General features: G+C 39.1%; 1 protein-coding gene across 1 annotated transcript in view; it reads left to right on the top strand.

Annotated features, from left to right (window-relative positions):
• Positions 1-9,870, top strand: part of UBE2R2 (ubiquitin conjugating enzyme E2 R2) — a gene marked incomplete at its 3' end in the record, with an annotated part of 49,603 nt that overhangs the window by 685 nt on the left and 39,048 nt on the right. The gene's annotated exons all lie outside the window — the stretch shown is intronic.

Raw genomic sequence — 9,870 nt, 5'->3', positions numbered from 1 at the left:
CAAATCTGGCACTTCCTTACCCAAACAGAACTGAAGGGAGAAGACCTGAAGAAGAATTGTGTGGTTTGTTGAAAAGAAACAAAAGCTTTGATGCTCACGGAAGATGAGCACTGGGCATACCCCTGTGCACGATGTGCCCACTTGATTTCTGACAAAATCATGTCACTCTCAGCTCTGATCTCCTAGGTCTTATCGGTTTAGTTACTGGGTCTTCCCACCCTTATGCTGGAAGAAAGCCTGGATGATGCCTTTGCTTAGCAAGCATGCATCGTCAGTGCCTCTTGGCCTTTCTGGATCGAGGTTTAAGCACTCTACTTCATAAAAACGAAGTAACCTGTAGCTTGGGGAATATTAGATTTGAGTCATGTTTAGTTTGGCCTCCTTGTTTGGAAGGAAGGGAACGTTTTGGCACCAGGCTTTCCTTTTGTGATGAGTTGGCTGACTTACTCATGTAGGTGTGATATGTGTATTCTTAGACTCACCTCTATTATTCCTCCTTCAGGAAGTCGCTGCAGTCCTGGGTCAATAACTGGGTCATTTGTGCATCAGAATGGACTGGTGACCTCTTCCTGCACTTACATTACTCATCAATTTTTCAGAGAAATCACAAGGGGTCAAAATATTTGTTTGGTTTAGGAGCTGCCCGAGCCTTATGTCCGTAATCATTCTTGGAAAGTAAGCTGAAGCAGCCGGTGCAATAACCTGAGGATGTGCCTTCATCAAGGCTTTGGCAGAGACTGTCAGTGTTACCTTATCTCAGCACTGTGACTGCAGTGGCTTTCTGATGTTTGTTGTCATTGAGCTGTAGTGCCTTTTGTCTTAATTCTTCTCTATAAATACTGATCCTGTGATACTAATTTCGAGAATGGGAGATTGCTTGATGCTTCTGTCCTCTCTGCAGCTCAGCAACTACTTTCAAGCACTATGTTAAAGGCTGTTTTATGGAGTTAATCTGTTTTTCTCTACTTGGTTTTCTTTTGGTAGTGTGTGATCTCTGGTAATTCGTCTTAAATTCTCAATTTCTGTAAAGATCAGTCTCAGACCTTAATTCTGTCAGGAGAGTGAAGGTTTCTATTGTCCCATTTGTGAAGTTCTTTGCTTTGTCTTTGTGTTGGGCCACTAAGGCCCAACTTAGCTTTAAATAGGTTTGTCTTGGCTTACTGGACATCCTGAAGTTTAGGATATCAACTTTATCTTTATTTGGTGGAGTTAATTTCATGATGTACACTTATATTTGAGGTGAAAGCTAGTTCAAAATGTTTCTGATGTGTTTTTTTTTTTTTTTTTTTCAAGATTTCTTCACTTGTTTTCTTGAATATCTTTCTTTACTGTTTTGTATTTCAGGTTTCCCAATATTAACTAAGTAGAATTAGAAATAATAAAAAGTTCCATCCTGTAGCTGTGTAGAACTTTATGGCAGTGAGAGTTTGGGAACTTTCTTCCATTTGCTTGAGGTGTGGTTCGAAGGAAAGCACAGAATCTTCTGGTTAAACTGAAGTGTAAAAAATTTTGAGGATTTTGTGCAGTTAAAGTGACTTTAATACAAGAAGTGTGAGTGACAGTCGATAGGGAATACAAACGCTTTATTCAGATTCATGAAGCTGTCAGCTGCATTGGTACCTTGTTTATCCTTGGAGAAATATGACCTTTCTCTGTGGATTGTTGAGCTAGCTGAATTAACTGAAATGAGGAAAGTGCGCTCTCTGCACCTCTTTGAGAGGCATTACTGCTGTTCAAAGCTGGTGTAACGTTTCAGCAGACTCTAATTTCAGTTGCTAATCCAGGAATTGTACCATTTGATAAATTTGAGCAGAAAACACGTCTTGCTAATTTTTATAGGTGGTTTGTATTGGTTATCAGTACTTTAGTACGGGCCATAATAGAATTAAAACTTTAGCATCTGGTTGCATGAGCTTATATCACTGATGGCTGTGTTGTGCCTAGCTCTGCTGCAGGACCTGTCGGCTGGCTGGGACGGGCAGTATTCCCAAGTGACCATTTGAGCAGAGCGTGGTGTGGAACAGAGCAGTCCTGAACCACATGTCCCCGTTGCAGAACTAGCTGAAGTGGGGCTGTGCCATGACCCCTGGGGTGTTGGTGTGGCTTTTCTCTGTCCTGTTAATCTCTTGCTTACTTGTTGAACTTAATACATAGCCATTCAGTATGACTGGGAATGTTTTGAGCAACCCTTTGCTTGAATTCAACACTGCCATTGTCAAGGAAGCTGTTTGATTGTCTCCTCCACTGGCTACCCTCTGTTCCTTGATGCCAAGGCAAAACTAGCTCATGGTCAGTGATGCTAAATCCTCCTCCAGAGAGGTCCTGTGGTGGGAGCAAACATCTGACAGCCCTCAGTTGCTGTCAGCAAGGACCTGTCCTTGGGTTTGAGCAAAGTTTTTTCCTTGTGTTCTGCCTCAACAGGTTGCAGTTGGCTGTGGGTGCTTGACTGCTGCATGTTAACTTCATTTTCTTTTAATATCTGGTTTACTGGGTTTGCTTAAGCAAAAGCTGGGTAGACCTCATGTATTTAAGGCCAGGATTTCCACAGAGTTCATTCCCAGTTTACAATACTGTGACTGTTTCTCTGGCTTCACAGTAGACAGCCAGATTGCACTGTAATCTGCAGAACTGCATGTAAACAGTTTGTCCATTCTGTCTTTAAGCCATAGGCATCTTCAGTTGAAAGGGTTATTCACGATTTTGCTAGAGAACCTTTATTTGTTTTGTTTTGTTTTTTTTTCCTTTGTTTGGCATCAGCTGCTTGATAGGTAGCAATAGAAGAGGGGGTTGTTAAGCTGAAATCTGGTAGTAGGTGCTGGTCTCTGGAGTGGTTGTGATACTCTTCAGTAGTAGAGGCTTGTGTATGGTGGAACTTTCCCTGTCTCGCTTCCCTCTTGTTCTATGGATGATGTTTCCCTTTACTCAGTATCTTTCATGCTTGAGCCTTCAAAACCTGAAGTCTGATAAACCTCTGCCAAGTGTTGTAATTGAGTGATGGTCTTGGGATATCAGCTAAATAATTGTAGTGTGCTTCCTGGTGGACTAAAAGCTCTGTATGTTTGCTGCAGTTGCATCTTTGCGGCACAGCTTTTGATTGCTTTTTTTTTTTTTTAAAAAAATAAAATAAAATAAAAAATATCGGTAATTTTATAGTTGAATAGTGTTTTGCTCGTGCAGTGAGCAAACCTTTCAGGTAAAAAAAATAAAAACAAACTCGTAGAAACTTCGTTATTAATTACATAGCACTGTCTAGAAGCACAGTCTGAGCAAGAAGGCTGTGTCTAGAAACATGTTTCTTGTAGAGCAAAAGTCAATATTCACCACCTTCAGAGGTGATTTAGGCTGGGTAGGTGAAAATGAGTACACACAACATGAAAGGAAACAAGTAAAATTTAAACTGTACTGTTAGGGTTGCTGTTTGATAGTTCTTTACTTAAGGCAGTTTGATTCACAAGGTATTTTTGCTGCTTGAAGGAGCAAGTCTTGACTCATAAGTTGGAGGGGGGGAAAAGCAAGCATCATGCTTAATTTTCTTAAGTAAGGTGGGGGCTAGAACATTTTTTTCCCTGCTTTTTTTTTTTTTTTTTTTTTTTTGTTTTGTTTAATATAACTCCTTAGCCATGGGCTCTTCTGAGTTCTGTATTGCTGGATCTCTGCTTCTTTCAGTGGATTGGTTTTGAATTCACAGTAATTTGCAATATGTGAGAAAATGTTTTTCAGAGCAGATCTATATAGGACTAGAGGATATAAAGAATAAGCTTTGTGTTTAAAAGTGTGGCATCGTAGGTCACTCCCAGAAAGCCTGGAATTGGGCAAATGAAAATTTCTTGAGTGCTTGAGTATTTTCCTGGTTACATAACTCTAACTTCACAAAAATATTACTTCATGCCAGGGAAAAATTGTGTGGTCCTGTCTGTACAAAAGCTGAGCTCTGTGAGCCTCCTAGAGAATTTCTCTTGGTCCAGTTAATTTTCAATTTTTGTTGCCTTTAGGTATCACTGATGTTGATAGGCAGAGGTTTGCAACTAAAGGGAGTGGAGCCACACATGAATAGTGTGGAACTGCTGCTGCAGATGTAAAGTGCTTCCTCTTTGAGCAAACTGTCTCTGTAGGAAAAGAAAAGCTAAGCCATCTACAGAGAGGGAAGACATGAGTTTATTTCACTCATGCTAAGCACTGTTATGATCCCTTACTCTAAGGCCAAAGAAGCACTTGCCACAGCAGAGCAGGAGCCAGACATGTCAATTTGTCTGATTCCTTCTGTAGGCTGCATGGACTCCTCCAGACTGTCATTCACAGAGCCCGTCCTGGGCAGCTGCTCTCCTCATCAGGCAGTGGGCAAGGCAGTGGCAGTAGCCAGCTCCTACTTCTTTTCTAGGGCTTTCCTCTTCCAATTTGAGTTATTCTGTATGCGATGAAGGCACACAATGATTGCTGTTCTGGTACTGCTTCAAAAAAAATACAAAAATACAAGTATGTGTGCAATTTGACACTGTTGTGTGGCAAGAGAAGAGCTGTGGCACAGCCTACTTCTGCCATTAGACTTAAAAATGGAAAGCTTTCCATTTGGAAAGATTGAATGTGTTGGCTTGCATACTTTTTTCCATTGTTTGGCTCTATTTCCATGAGTTTGCACAGAATGATCCTTGGAAAAGGTTTAAAAAAAAAAAAAAAAAAAAAATTCCCAAAAAAAAAAAAAAAAACAGATTTTTTTTTCTTGGATAGCAATGCAAAGAGTTGCCTCTTGAAGGTCTGTGCCAATTTGTTCAAGATATAGTCTGAAACCATTGGCATTCTTTGAATGACTGTACTGTAAATGATTGAAAATATTTACTTTATAATGTTAGGAATGCATTCTTAATTTTTTTGTTCACCTAGTAAATCTTCAAGTTGTCAATTATTGGAATGACACTATGCAATGTATATCAAATTTCCAACATTTAGTCATCACTGTCCATTATGATGAATACCAGAGGACAGCCAAAACTGCATGGCCAAACTCCACATCACCAAAATCTCAAATCACCAAAACCTCAGTTTAAGGATCAACAAAGTTTTACTGTTTTTCGTGGTTTTTTGTTTTTTTTTTTTTTTTAATGCAAAATGAGCACCATGCAGTAGAGACATAAAGTGCTGTTAAAAAGAATTTGAATATAGTGGAAATATAACTGTGATACAGATGGGTTGCATTGTGGATGGATTAGGGGTTTTGTGACTTACAATTTGGGCTGTGTGTGACCAGATGTGCATGCACAGACATATATGCAGAATTAGCTTCCTATTTTCAGAGTTCTAGTACTTCATTTTTAAAACCCTAGCATTTTATCCAGCAATATCAGTTAGATGAATTGCAGTTAATCTTACTGAGCTTTTGCTGTAGTTATACTGTGAATATCTAGTCTGACCAGAATAGTTTAACAGTACTAGCACTGATACTGTGTACTGTCCCCTGAAGTAGTGGTACCTATGTCTAGCCTATCTCATTTTCTGAAATAGTTAAAAAAAAATACATAGCTTTGACAGAAATGGTCTGTAAATGGGAGGAAAAAATAAAGCTACCAAATGGGATGCATGTAGGGTACTTCATGATCAACTTGAAGTGATTGTAGGAGTTTCTGAAAATTATTACTATTTTTTTTTTTTTTTTTAGTTGAGACTATCACACGCAGAGCAGGGGATCATAAAAGGACTGTTGTATGTGAATAACAAACACTTTCAGATATTGTATCTGTGATTAACAAAGTCTGCCTGGAAGGCAGGCTGTGTCTTACTCCTCAAGGTCTTAGTACTGAAGGAGTATTGAAAGAGTGGCATGATATCCCTACTGGTCTATTTTGTTCTCTTAGAAATATACAAGTAATTTAGAACTTCAGATGAAAGGCTTTTACTGAGAGATGAAACTTTGAAATTGTAGGCATGTGACTCATCCCAACTAAGATACATGTCCTGGATAAAGAACGTGTGCATTTTTGTTAACTGTAGCAAAATGTTTGGAAAGGTTATGAAAAACTGTCAGAATATGAAATAGTGTAAAGGCTTACAGGTTGTGCCACTTTGAATTTGTCATTCAAGAATTGATTCTGTTTTGCAAAACTTGTTGGTTTTAAATTAATCCTTATACGTTTTCCACAACTGGAAGCCTTCACCGTTCAAGCTGAGCAAAGGCTGAAGCCAAGATTCACTTCTGCATCACTCCCTTTGGCCTTGACAAAGCAGTGCAGTGGAGTCTCTGCTGCTTACACCACATTCCATGAAGATGCATTTGTTCATGCATAAATTCTGCTGGCCTAAGCTTCTAACTTCTGGATGTAAACTATGCTAGTGTGAGTTGAGAGTGTTTGCTTATCTTGGGTAGAGTAACTATTTCTAAAAACACTCACCTTTTATTAGAAGAAAAGCCTTCCTATAATGTGCTGAAGAGAACAATTTCATTTTGGTGCTCCTATTTCTCTTGCAGAGTAGAAACTGTACCTACTTAGTAACTGAATGCCTTTCAGAAGTGCATTAAGTAGTATAACCTGAAAGGTTAACATCTCTTTTGTACCTTTTGGTGTCCTGCAGCTATTACCTAAATCCTTTCTAATTTTTTGTTCAGGTGGTAACAGAATGTCCAAGTCTTTCAGATAAAGATGTGTGGCACTTCATGGCTAAGTTGGAAAGAGAAGGTCTTGTCTGTTCTTAATGATACTGCCACTTTACCTGAATCTGTCTAACCTAATCATTAAAATTTTCTGGCACAAGTTATTCAAAATGCTAAACAAAAAACAACGTGGAGGCTCAACTTGTCTAGAATACTTAACCGTTAAAATTCTGTGAATGACAGTAATACTTTTTCTCTTGTATAATTCTGTGTCAAGTAGCTATTTCTTGAGAAAACCACAGCCATGTTTAAACAATCCTCTGCAGGTGACCTGTTGTCACTTCCCTTATGAAAGACTTGTGAACTTCTAAATGAAATTAGGCATCTTATATTGCTGGATGAAGTGTACAAAAATGAAAGCTCTGAGACCAACATGTGGAGTGATTTCCATTTCTCGATGTCTACCGGAAACCCAAGAGTTTATGTGCTTCAAAATTTGATTAATATGCTTCTTGTGAAATATAACCTTTTTTTTTCTTTTTTTTTCTGGTGGTAGCAGTCTTTCATTTGTATGGAAGAAGTTTTAGCTGCTTTTAACCTGAAATACAGTGGTAGAAGTGCTACCAGGGGAAGCTGGATAGACAGACTTCAGAGTGAGTGAAAGTTTGGGCTTCTACCACTGTAAAGCAGGGCTGGATTATGATTGAAAATCCATTAATAAGTTTATTTTGACCCTCAGAGGTTTATGGGCAGACTCATCAGGAGCTAAACACCAGCCTAGGCAGGATTATTGTGGAAAGTCACTCTGTTGGAGTTCCGTTTTAAATGGCAATAATAGCGCAGTTCACTGTCATAAACACATCATTCATGGCTATCCTCCAGTTGGAAAGATTCTGTGGTTGTATTGGCTCCTACTGATGAGGGATGAGATCAACAGGCGGCAGGTCTTGGCTGCTTTTTTCTGGATATTATGGAATAAATCTGGCTTCTATTGCTGTTAGAGGTAATATTCAGATTTCACTGATTTGAAGCAGCCTGTTTAATGTTCAACTTTGAACAAATCTAACTTTCATCCAAGTTGTAAGAATATCCCATACCTGCTAAGTATGTGGATGTTCATTTCCTTGATGTAAAGCATATTATTTGCTTCAATTCTTGAACTGGGGACCGCATTTGGCCTTCAGGGACCAATTGAGTAACATGCTGGTGGCCAGCAAAAAATGAAAAGCCATCCTCCTTAATAGAAACATAGATGGAAGCCACAGCTAAGCTGCTTTCAACAGGTGCTGTGTACCTGAGCCAGGGAGCTGCCTTCTGGGTAGTGCAGGAGTGGTGCTGAGTGGTGATCAGGTCAGGTAGGAGCAGGAGGTGTGAGTGACCATTCCAAAGTACGGTATTGCCTGCTCCCAGGCCTGATGGGGACGCATTGAAATACCACATGATGTTTTCTTCAGCATTCTTTGGCACACTTTGAGCTCAAAAATCTCCTTGCTCTCCAAGTAGATAGTGCTTCACACTGTGAGGTCACATGCTAACATCTCGTCAGTGGCAATTGGGCATGGTTGGCCTCGAAAGATCTATCGCAAGAATGCTGTCAGGCCTCGTTAGCTCTCTGGGGTCTTTGGGAATCCAAGCCCGTCACAGGTGCCTTCCCTCTTCCTGCGTCTCGTTTCCTGTACTGCTATGACTGTACTTTAGGACATAACTGGAGGCTGACCTAAGGCTGCCACGTGTGACCTCCTGAGAGCTCCTGGTGACCTCCCCATGGTCCGTTTGTTCTGTTTTGTCTTTCCCTCTGTAGCTATCAACTTGCTGACAGTGTGGATGGCTTGCATCTGTTTCCAAGAGAGCAGTGAAGTATTTCTGGCCTGTCTACTCTAATCAAGACTTCTAAGATGTGTATATATGCTATTAAAACAACAAGCTTGCAGGTGAAGTTATAAAAAATGTGTGAGTTATGCTTCAGCAAATCTAACAAAGCTCCAAGTGGAGACTGGTTAACAGAAAGATAATCTTCAAGTGATGGAGTCTGCACTATATATTGAACTCTTACATGCAATGATTTGTAACTAGCTGTACTGTTCAGTGTGAATTAACTAATAGATGGGAGTATTGATGAGCTTGGTTTTTTTTCTTCTCTTTTTCTTAAGTATAAATAAATTTTGTGCTCTGTCAAGAAGAGAAGATGCATCATCTTTCCTGGATATAACTGTATAGATGGCTTTTTTTTTTTTCTTGTGTTTTTGTAGTCTAAACTGCTATAGCTTGCTCCTTAAATATAGGTACATCTATTTTATATATATATATAATATATAAATATATATGAAGGATGCATTTTGTAACAGAAGAGCATAATGATAGCACGGGAAAGAAGACTCCATATGCTTAGCTGGGATGTAATGTGTAACTTGTGCAACGTGGTATTACAGTAAGACTGAGGACAACAACATTTAGACAGACTGTAAAGCCCACCATCAATCAGTATATCATAATTTGCGGATCTGTAACTAGATGATGTCAGCTTTAAATAAAAGAGTTTTGGGAAGTGAACTTCTTCCTTTCAGGAAAGGGTTGTGTGTGTTACCTGGAGCTTTCTGAGCCAACCAAATATGTTTTGCGAGCCAGGAGACTTTCTTCAGAACTCTTGTTGATTTTTTTTTTTTTTTTTTTTTTTTTTTTGTAAAGCAATTAAAAACTGCTGTGTCTGGCAATGGTCTGATTGTTAGATTGGGTGAAAAGGATGCACAGTCCAGAATTCATCCTCTCTTAGGCCCTTTGTGTGAGTCAAGCATTGCACTTGTTGAGAACAGTCTGTGGACACTACACAAACAGAATGAAGGAATAATGTGTTGTTCTGCATCTGTTGATGTAAGAGGTGCTTTTCTGAAGGATGTGGGGCTAGGATTAGAATAGTCCTGTAGAAGTGTAAGGATTGGGCATAACTGTGCTTCAGTGCAAGGTAGGGCCAAAGTCTTCCTTGACAGTAAGAGGAGACAGTGTGGTTTAGTGAATAGGATTTGGATTAAGTCTCTTATCTCTAATGGATTTGTGTATATAATCTTCGAAAAATTAACATTTTTATATAAAATGGATATCTTATAATAGAATTGTTGACTAAATCTGTAGGTAGAAAATGTTCTGCTTTTTATAAATAGTACATAGGAAAGCTTTCTTTCTAAGTAAATTCAACTTGTATATTTACAAGTGCAGTTCTTAAATTTGGAAGGGCTGAAGAAACTGACAACTTACAGGCTGCTTAAGCACAAAAGCAAAGGTGGTTTTTGGTTTGT

Source organism: Centrocercus urophasianus, unplaced genomic scaffold, assembly GCF_019232065.1.
Source record: "Centrocercus urophasianus isolate 14NV4802_14NV808 unplaced genomic scaffold, USGS_Curo_1.0 seq_35, whole genome shotgun sequence".
In the NCBI taxonomy this organism is placed as follows: Eukaryota; Metazoa; Chordata; class Aves; order Galliformes; family Phasianidae; genus Centrocercus; species Centrocercus urophasianus.
The sequence above is the reverse complement of the archived record's forward strand: the minus strand, read 5'-3'. Positions and strand labels throughout refer to the sequence as shown.